Genomic DNA, 11216 nt, shown 5'->3' with positions numbered 1-11216 from the left:
ATGGTAAGTCTTACCATAAATCTCCTTTTCTCTTACGTCCTAGAGTTTACTGGGGTCCATTTAGTACCATGGGGATGTACCAAAGCTCCCAAACCGGGTGGGAGAGTACTGAGGTTCCTGCAGAACTGATTGACCAAACTGAAGGTCCTCAGAGGCCAAAGTATCGAACTTGTAGAAATTAGCAAACGTGTTCGAACCTAACCGAGTAGCTGCTCGGCAGAGCCGTAAAGCTGAGACACCCCAGGCAGCCTCCCAGGAAGAACTCACTGACCTAGTGGAATGGGCCTATACAGATTTTGGACATGGCAAACCTGCCGTGGAATAAGCATGCTGGATAGTAAGCCTGATCCAGCGTGCAATGGACTGCTTTGACGCAGGACACCCAATTTTATTGAGATCATAAAGAACAAACAGCAAGTCCGATTTTCTGTGACGAGCAGTTTGCTTGACATACACCTTCAAAGCCCTCCCGATTGGAGGAACTGCAGCACCAAAATGAGATCACAAGGTGCCGTGGGAGGCACAAAGGGAGGTTGGATTTGCAGAACACCTTTCAAGAACGTCTGGACCTCAGGGAGAGAAGCTAATTGTTTCTGAAAGAAAATGGACAAGGCCAAAATCTGGACTTTTATGGAGCCCCGACGCAGGCCCACATCCACACCTGACTGCAGAAAAAGCAGGAAACGTCCCAGATGAAATTCCACAGCAGGATAATTTCTGCTCTCACACCAAGAGACATATTTCTACCAAATACGATGGTAATGTTTAGACGTTCCCCCCTTCCTGGCTTGAATCATAGTTGGGATAACCATGTTAGGGATCCCTCTAATGGCTAGAATCAGCCTTTCAACTTCCAGGCCGTCAAACATAGCCGCGGTAAGTCTTGATAGACGAACAGGCTCTGTTGCAGAAGATCCTCCCAAAGAGGTAGAGGCCACGGATCTTCAAGGAGCATCTCCAGAAGGTCCACGTACCAGGCCCTTCTTGGCCAGTCCGGAGCAATGAATATTCCTTGAACCTTTTCCATTTTTATTTGCTAAAGAATTCTTGGGAATCAAAGCGTCTACCGCCACTGCCTGTGGGTCTCTCGACCTGGAATAAAACTGCCTGAGCTTGTTCTTGAGATGAAAGGACATCATGTCGATCAGTGGATATCCCCATCGACATGTCAAGCACCTGAACACTTGCGGGTGAAGGCCCCATTCCCCCTGGTGCAGGTCATGTCTGCTTCCCAGTTGTCTACTCCTGGAATGAAAACCGCTGTCAACGCCACAGCGTTTCTTTCTACCCCGGGGAGAATTCTTGACACCTCTGACATTGTTGCTCTGCTTTTCGTTCCACCCTGTCGGTTTATGTACGTTACTGCCGTCACATTGTCCGACTGGGCCTGAATGGCCCGTTCATGAAGAAGATGTGAGGCCTGCAGAAGGGCATTGTATATGGCCCTGAGTTCCAGAATGTTGATTGGAAGGAAGACTTCCTGACTTGAAACTGCACCTCCTGAGTGACTGCTCCCCAACCTCTGAGGCTTGCATCTGTTCGACGAGGTGAGAAGTCTGTAGCCACCACAGAATGGAGATCCTGGCTTTTGGCGACAGATCCTGGCTTCTGGTGCATGTGAAGATGTGATCCAGACCATTTGTCCAACAGATCGAGCTGGATGGTTCTTGCGTCCCGAACCATCGACTGGATTACCAATGCCTTTTCCAACGGAAGGAACACTTTCTGCGACTCTGTGTCCAGTATCATTCCCAGGAATGGGAGCCTCCATGTTGGCTCTAGGTGAGATTTCAGAAGGTTCAGAATCCACCCGTGATCCTGAAGGAGTTTGGTTGAGAGACCAATGCTGTCCAGCAACCTTTCCCTGGACGGTGCTTTTCACCCATACACACTAGACGATTGTCCAGTTCGGAATTATGTTCACGCCCTGTTTGCAGAGTAGAAACATCATCTCTGCCATCACCTTGTTGAACACCCTCGGTGCCGTGGAGAGACCAAATGGCAGGGCCTGGAACTGGTAGTGACAGTCCTGCAGTGTAAACCGTAGACAAGCCAGATGAGGCGGCCAGATCGGAATGTGAAGGTACGCATCCTTGATATCCAGAGACACTAGGAATTCCCCTTCCTCCAGACCTGAGATCACCACTCTCAGAGACTCCATCTTGAATTTGAACACTCATAAGTACGGGTTCAACGACTTGAGGTTCAAAATTGGTCTTACCGAACTGTCCGGTTTCAGTACTGCAGCAAGGCAAAGGGCGATCGGGCACAAGTCAAAACAATACAGTCATAAATGAAAAAAACAAATTTGGACGATTATGACCCTAATTATTGGGGAAGAAAAAAATTATACATAATTTTTTCTTTTAATTACAGTCCTAGTTGGTGGTGCGCCCAGAGCCAGAAAGTACACGTACTATAGGGGGAAGAGAGAGAAGGCTCTTGTGTTTGCGCACTCTTGTACTATGCAAGAAAATTTCTATAATCTATGAAGAAAGGTATTTAAAACATAATTTTTATTAGTAAAGTTTAAGATATAATTACCCACATGAATGATCCATAAGAAATAAAGACAATTATGAATTTTTTTTTAAATGTTCTGGTCTTTTTTCACAAAAAGTGATTAGAAAGGTTGTAGACACTTGATTGTCTTACCCCCATTTCCCCTGACAGTACAGAATTTCTGTATTGATGGGACCGCGGAGTATTCACGAAAATAGTAATAAGTATATCCAAATAGGACCCCTTAAATTGAGTCAATATAATGGAATTTATTGGTTACCAATAATAAACACCTAACTGATGACAAATAACAAGTGTATGTTAATATAGACTAGACGTCGAACTGCAGTATAGAAGGTTAGTAGATAAAAGAAGAAAAAAAAGTCAGTGGTGATACTGCTGTTGGCGTCACAATTTCACATAAGGAGGAAATTAATTCCTACTCTACAACACCAGGTATTCACAGGAAGTCTCCTCTCCAGGTACTAACCTTGCCCAACGCTGTTTGGCTTCCAAGATCGGACGAGATCGGGCATTGGCAGCGTGGTATGATAGTAGAGGAGATATGTGATCTGTATACCAATGAGAGTGCATCAGCGACGTGCAGTCAGGGGAGGCAGGGGAGGCAGTGCCTCCCCTGTCATTAATGAGTAAGATAATACAAAGAAGATGCATATGACACATATTCTGTGTCATATGTATCTTCTTAATATTATTCTTAGGATTGCTCCCCTCTGTATGTGTTTGGGAGGCACCGATCGTGGTGCCTCCCGTTGTCACTGGGGAAAGTATGGGGAGCGGGGGGCGGGCACGGGCGGGGACTAGCCTTGGGCTGTAAAAGCCCATTGAAAATATATGGGAAAGCGGCACCATTAGAGGTGCCGCTTTCATACAGGGACGTGCTTTCAACCCTGTCAGCACGTCCCTGTCAGTGAGGCCACAGTGATTGGCCAGCGGATCCGTCACTGGATCCGCTGTCAATCACTGTGTGGGCGACGCTGGCAGAGGAGGTGCGGGCGGCTGGATGCGGCGATGGTGCAGGCGGCGGGATGCGGCGGTGGTGCGGGCGGCGGCGGTGCGGGCGGCGGCGGAAATGTACCTTTATCCAGCAGAGTTTGGCAGCGGAGCGGTTCCAGTTTCAAAAATGGCGCCTCAGCGTCATTTTTGAAATTCAAGATGGCCGCCGCGAGCCAATCACGGCTCGCCGCGTTATCGCCCCGCCCCCTCGGCTGACTTATATAAGTCAGCGCGAGGCGGAGGAGAGTCAGTCCGACGGCAGAGGAGGAGCTGTGAAGAGCTCCTGAAGAAAGAAGACGCCGCAAGTCCTGGCTGGGCGGCGGCTATGCAAAAGAGCTTAGCAGCCGCCGCCCACCAGGTGAAGAAGACGCTGGAAGCCCTGGGGAGGTGGCGCCCCCCCCCCAGGTGAAGACGCCGGAAGCCCTGGGAAGGCGGCGGCCACGCAAAAGAGCTTAAAGGCCGCCGCCCCCAGGTGAAGGTCCGGTTTAATAAAGCTTATTTTCAAGACGTGTGGTGTTTTTATTTTAATATTTTCTTTACAGGTGGACTACAGGTGCCAGCAGGCCCTTTATGTCCGGGCATGCTGGCACTTGTGGTTCTCCAAGTGCCAGCATGCTGGGGCAGGCTTGCTGGGACCTGTAGGCCACCTGTAAAGAACAATATTAACACAATGAACCCCACACCCACCGCCACCAGGGGTGCGGGGCATAGCACTGGGCTATCAGCCCAGTGCTGGTTATTGCTCGGGAGGGGGGGCCCCATTTTAATTTTTTGGGGTTCCCACTTTCCGAGGAATTCCAACCCTGGGCTGACTGGCTGGGGGGGCAGATTAATGTTATGGCAGGGGGACCCCACACTGAGTGTCTCCCCTGCTATGGCATTACTCCCCCTGGCTGGTTCTGCCTAGTGCTGGTTTTACTGAAGTGTCGGGGGACCACACTTTTTTTTTTTTTTCGGGGGGGGGGGGGGGGGGAGGGTTTGGAGGGCTTGTTAGCTGCCAGTGCCTCCCCAACCAGTGACCTCACCGCACGTCACTGGAGTGCACCTATATAGGAAATTAGTAAAAAGTATGGATGTAATCTTTAGGGAGAGAAAAATTATGAATAAGTAAAAGTAAGTAACAGTATGTGGATCTGCTTTCTACATTAGGCACGGCGCAACAAATCCCACGTCCGTGGTATTGTGCGCCCTGAATCGCAGATGAGAGTCCACAGAAAATGATAGAGAGAAGAAAAGAGAAGTTAGAGAATGCTGAATTTTTTCTCACTGATTTTATAATGAGACAATACAATAAAAATATACTGCATTAGACGTCGGGTCAATTCTTAGAAATATATCTCACCATTGTTAATATTATGCTCCTGACACCAAGTGCTATTATTAGCACAATAATTAAACATAAAGAACCTGACCCTCACAGAAAAAATGTATGGTTGGTACAATAGTAAGTATTGTCCAGGATGAGCCAGAAATAAAATCAAAAGATTTTCTTGTCAATTTCTGGGATAATGCTGAAGATCACAATAAATGGGACAATGTAACAATATACTTGGCTCAGTTTGCGATTAGGCAACCTATCTGCAAATACAAACAATTTTAATATAAGGATATCTGCCAAGTACTAAAAATCACAAGACAATGGGGCAATATAGCATTATGTTTGCCTCTATTTGTGATAAAGCAAAATGCCTGCAAAATCCAAACATCTTAACATAAAGATATCAACTCCAGTGCATATATAAGATATATAAATATCAATAGGATGTAGATATGCGGAGATAATACGTTGCTGTCTGTGAGATGTATTCACAGGACAGATGCAGGCTTACTCTACTTCAGACTGAGAGGTCAGGAAAGGAATGAGTGTTGGGGCATCGTCAGGTGAAGGGACTGGTGCCAATGAACTCTCCGCGAATGGTCCTTCTGTGGAAGACGCGTTTCGCCCGTCCGGGCTTGATCACTTCCGGGTTTGGCAGGGCGGGTGGGGTGAGAGGTTTAAAAGCAGCTACGTTGGGGATGTAGACCAATCACTTGGCTGTGTCCAAAAGTGGACGCGGTAGGCGGGAGTACCATTACTGCCACCTGGCCGTGTCCATCCACTGCATCCTCCAACCAATGGGGAGCGTGGCGGGGATATCAGGCGGGGATAGTGAATCATTAGACGCCATCTTTATGCAGGGAAAATAGTTGCAAAAGTTGTGGTCTAACTCACATCAGTGGAAACATTATACATAGGTTAACGGGTAAATTGAGAGCCATAGTACAATGATTGACATAGGGCATATCTATTAAAAAAAGGGGGATCGGCAACATTGGCGGAAATGGATACCAAGTTCTGGTATCAATCAAGGTTGGAAAACAAAAAAACAAAAAGCCCCATCATAAATTGGGGATATAGACCTGGCTGCGCTAGATATGATAAATGAATATTGGGAATGTAATCCATTCACAATGGGCTGCATCGAGAAGCAGACGCCATAGGTGGAAGTGCCATTGCTGCCGACAGACACGTCTATCAACAGCGTCCTCTACCAATAGGGAGCGTGACGGGGATACGGTGCGGAACTAGTGAATGCTTAAACGCCATTTTGATGCAGGGATAGGAGTAACGAGGTTGAGATCTAAACACCATGAGTTAAATATTATGAGTAGGTTAGCAAATATAATGACAGCCAAAATACTGTAATTGACATGAAAGCATATAGGGGGCGGAAACCTAGGCAGGAATAGATGACAGGGATCCTGATATCAATCGGGATTGGGAATAAAAAAAAACCTCATCATGGGTTAGGGATATAAACCTGGCAAGGCTGATTTTGATAAATAAATATTGAAAAGAGTAACAAAATAGAAGAGAAATAAGTAAATACGATAAACGTAAGAGGCGATGAGCGCCGTAATGAAGTGAAGAAGAGTGTGATATAGTGTAAAAAATGTGCAACAAGTGGTATTGGGGAATTATAAATGGATGTCAATTAATGAAAAAGTGGGTGTGATTAGGATGATCCATAAGAATAAGGAGACATTGAATGGTAGTGAATGGGGCTGGTTTCAGTACTACAAAGAAGTTGGAATAATACCCCTTGTTTTGCAGATGAGTGGAACTGGAACAATGACTTGAGTCTGTACCAGCATTTGGATGGCATGCTGTAAAGTTATACTTGCCTCTTGTGAAACTGGTAAGCCTGATTTGAAGAATCTGTGAGGTGGGAGCTGTTAAACTCCAGTCTGTAGCCCTGGAAAATAAGATCTATGACCCAGGGATACTGGCACGAACTTGACCAGATCTGACTGAAGAATTGTAGTCAGGCTCCCACCTGACAACCTTCCAGGCCTTGCAGTCCACCATCATGCTGAAGGCTTTTGAGCACTGGCAGTTGCTGGTTTGCGTGGTTTACCTCTTGCGTCGCTGGAGGACGTATCAGCACCTCTGGATTTGCCCTTGAACTTGGCCATCCGTAAGGACTGCATCTTAGAAGCTGAATAAGTCTTCTTTGTTGGGGGGGCTGCGGAAGGATGATATGTTGACTTACCAGCAGTAGCTGTGGAGATCCATTTGTCTAGTTCATCTCCAAATAAGGCCTCTCCTGTGAATGGTAGGCCTTCCACGCCTTTCCTGGAGTCCGCGTCAGCAGTCCACTGGTGTAAGCACAAGCCCCGTGGCGGTGCGTGCATTAAGCAAGCTAATTTCTTTATGGCTTCCACCATAAAGTTTGCAGAGTCCTGTATATGCTGCAGAAGTAAAACAACATCCCCCCCTAGACAAGGAATCTAACCCCTCAATTAGGTTACCTGGCCATTTTGCAATGGCTTTTGTGATCCACGCACATGCAATAGTGGGTCTTTGGGCCACCCCTGCAGCTGTGTACAATGATTTGAGTATAGTCTCAATTTTACGATCAGCCACGTCTTTCAGGGAGGCTGTACCAGGAACAGGCAATACAATTTTACGTGACAGCCTCGAGACTGATGCATCCACTATCGGTGGATTTTCCCATTTTTTCCTATCCTCCAGAGGAAAAGGAAAAGATAAGAGCAACCTTTTAGGGATCTGAAATTTTCTTATCAGGATTAACCCATGGTTTTTCAAACAGGGTATTCAATTCCTTTAACGCAGGAAAAGTGACTGAGGACTTCTTTTTTACATTAAAATAATATTCCTCACACTCCTCTGACACCTTATCAGGAATATGCAGAACATCTCTGATAGCGTCTATAAGAGCCTCTATTCCCTGTGACAGAGTAGCACCCACCCCCTCCAAATCCACCTCACCCTCCTCCATGTCTGACCTGTCAGCATCAGAGTCAGACTGCAGGATATGGGCCAGAGATCGTATTTGCGTACAAATGTGAGGGGATTGAGACACTGTTTTGGGGATTCTCTGTTCATAAACTCATCCACAGTCTGTTGTAAGTATTGTGTCTCTTTCTCATTGCGGGCCAATTTTTTAGAAAAAGTGGAGATCATTCCTTTAAGAGAATTAACCCACTCCGGTCCAGCCCTGCTATTCTGTGAACCCTGAGTACCCAGTAGTGAGCCCCTGGTGAAGAGGAACACTCCGCTGTACAAGAAACACACTCTTTGCTTGACATAATGTAAATGTGACAGTACACACACACACACACACACACACACACACACACACACACACACACACACAGGAAAAGGTTAAGCACGAGTAACCCACAAAGAGCCCTTCAGGGAGACACAGAGTTGTTTGGAGCCAGTCCCCACTGCGCCCTTACCGCTAATGCCAAGCTTGGCCAGGTCGCAGACTAAGTACCCTGATAGGGACTTAATACACTAATAGTCGCTCCCCCCCTGCTATGACCCCCTGGTACCGCTGAGGTAATTTGGAGTCACACCGGAAGAGCTGTGCGTCCCTGTCAGTCGGCGTCTGTGTCCACTGCAGAGGGAAAATGGTGCTGGTGAGCTGCTGGATCCTCTCATAGTGAAGCCCCGCCCCTTCAATGGCACGCGGTCTTCCCGCTTTTTTATACTGGCTGAGGTAATTTTTGTGCTTAAAATGGAGCAGAACCGTTTTAAGGCCATTTTGCCAGTTTGGGTACTGTGTACAGTGTACTGAGACGCATTTGTGTACTGTGTCTGGAGATGCATTCCACCCTATTTAGAAGCCATGTGTCTCTGTACACTCAGGCCACCATAATGGCCGGCGCCCCACTAACTGGGACGCCGGCTCAGTACTCACCATTCTTCATTCTTATGGCTCTGTTAGGGGTGGCGACGTGCTGCGGGAATGAACGCTCGCCGTGGTGGGGCTTGCAAATAGTTCCCTCAGGAGCTCAGTGTCCTGTCAGTGGGGAACAGGAGGTTGTGCCATCCCCCTCCCTAAGTTCCATGAAGTAGGCAGGCTGATGCCAACCAGCTCTGCCTGAAAATAACAAACATAAAAAATAAATGCAGAAAACTCTTCAGGAGCTTCCTTCAGCATGACCGGCTCCTCCGGGCTCATTTTCTAAACTGAGTCTGATAGGAGGGGCATAGAGGGAGGAGCCAGCCCACACTATCAAATTCTTAAAGTGCCCATGGCTCCTAGTGGACCCGTCTATACTCTTATGGTACTAAATGGACCCCAGTATCCTCTAGGACGTAAGAGAAACAATACATGCACAAATACTAAATAGCGTAGCACATAACCGTATAAAATCACAGTATACTGGTAGGATATCCCAAGATACAGTTTACATTGGCATTAATATACTAAGCACTAATAGTGACTCATAAATGTCTACCAAGTTACTGTTTTGTTCATATTTTTGTAAATCCAGTCATCAGGACACAGAGACATGTGAGTTCACTGCTGTGCTGTTTATTCCCTCCAACTCCAGGCACACTGCACACTGGACCACCCACTTCCCAGCATCCCCCTGGTCCCAGGGACCGTCACTGAAGATTCAGGCTTACACAGATCAGTAAGGGAGTGTCTACAAATATTAAGCATTCTAATACACTAACATCACATCCTCTTTTCTTTAAAGATAAGCCCTGTACGCTTCAATGCAACAATTAACAACGTCATATTAAGAACATCATCTAACACGTTTCAATGAGTCTCTCAGGTCTGCGTATTTCCCTTTTGGGTCTTTCATACACAGTCTGTGTTTCATCGACCATGTTGGACCTTTCTAGAATTGTGGTTTGTTCACCATTATCAGGATCATCATACATGTCAGATGAAGGGTATTCTTCAGTCATGTTGTCTTCATTATGGTTAGGTTGAGATCTTAAATCCACCCGATTTCTTCTTACTTCCGTTCCACGCTCTGTACGTATAGTATAAGATCTTGGTGCTACTTGTGCTTGCACAACATCTTTCTGCACCCAAATACCTTTCTCGTGATCTCTGAGACGGACTTGGTCACCCGATTTTAGATCAGATAAGCGTTTTGTTCGTCTGTCATGGAACAGTTTCTGTTTCGCCTGTTGACGTTCCTTACTCAGTCTGACCAACGCTGAGTTATGTGTATTAAGCAGTTCATCATGTATCGGGAGATTTGCTCTAATCCTCCTTCCCATCAGCATTTGTGCAGGAGAAAGTACATTCTGTAAAGGTGTACTGCGGTAGATTAATAGACTTTTGTAGAAATCTGCTTTACCTTCTTGAGCTTTTTTCATGAGACTCTTTACAGTTTTTACTGAACTTTCCACCAACCCATTTTAGCGTGGATAGTGGGGACTTGACGTAGTATGGACAAATTCCCACTCATCAGCAAATTGTCTATATTCAGCACTGGAAAACTGATGACCATTGTCAGTGAACACTTCCATAGGAACACCATGCCTTGCAAAGATTGACTTCATGTAATTGATTACAGCTTTACTAGTAGTTGCATGTAGTGTCTTCACCTCAGGGTAGTTAGAGTAATAATCAGTCACGACAATGTATGTTTTCCCATTACAATCAAACAAATCTGCACCAACTTTCTGGTACGGTCTCTCTGGCACTGCGTGAGGACTCAGTGGCTCGACTTGTTGTTTCGGTCTATACGTAAGACATAATTCACATGTAGCTGTAGTCTGTGCTATGTCTCGGTTCATTCTTGGCCAATACATAACTTCACGCGCTCTCCGCTTACATTTTTATTCTCCTAAGTGGCCTTCATGTATCTTGCACAGCATAGTTTTTCTTAGTCGTGCAGGTATGACAAACCTATTGCCTTTGTAAATAATACCATCGACAACTGTAAGGTCACTGCGGTATATCCAATAATCATGGATAGACAGCGGGCACACATGTTTTTCTGCTGGCCAACCTTTCAGAATGATATCTTTCAACACTTTCATTGTGTCATCTGTCTCAGTTTCTTTCCTAATCTGTTCTTGTCTTGCAAGAGACACTGGTAGAGAAGCTATGATCAAATTAACATAGGCTTCTATCTCTTCATCCATCAGACTTTTGGAACCTTCACTTCTGTCCACAGCACGAGAAAGTGTATCAGCAATGTACATGTATTTGCCGGGACAGTACAGCAAGTGTACATCATATTTCTGTAGTCTGATAAGCATTTGTTGAATTCTCATGGGACAGTCATGTAATGATTTAGTCATGATAGCTATCAATGGCTTGTGGTCAGTTTCCACTGTAAATGTTTGACCATACACAAACTGATGAAATCGCTCACATGCATGTGTGATCGCTAGAAGTTCTCTTTCTATCTGAGCATACCTTGTTTCA

General features: G+C 46.0%; 1 pseudogene; it reads right to left on the bottom strand.

The window, feature by feature from the left end:
* Positions 1-2943: 2943 nt before the first annotated feature.
* LOC135054070 (5S ribosomal RNA) lies at positions 2944-3062 on the bottom strand (annotated as a pseudogene).
* Between the last annotated feature and the right edge of the window lie 8154 nt (positions 3063-11216).

This window comes from Pseudophryne corroboree, chromosome 2 (assembly GCF_028390025.1).
Source record: "Pseudophryne corroboree isolate aPseCor3 chromosome 2, aPseCor3.hap2, whole genome shotgun sequence".
Lineage (NCBI taxonomy): Eukaryota > Metazoa > Chordata > Amphibia > Anura > Myobatrachidae > Pseudophryne > Pseudophryne corroboree.
This window is presented reverse-complemented; position numbering and strand designations above follow the sequence as displayed.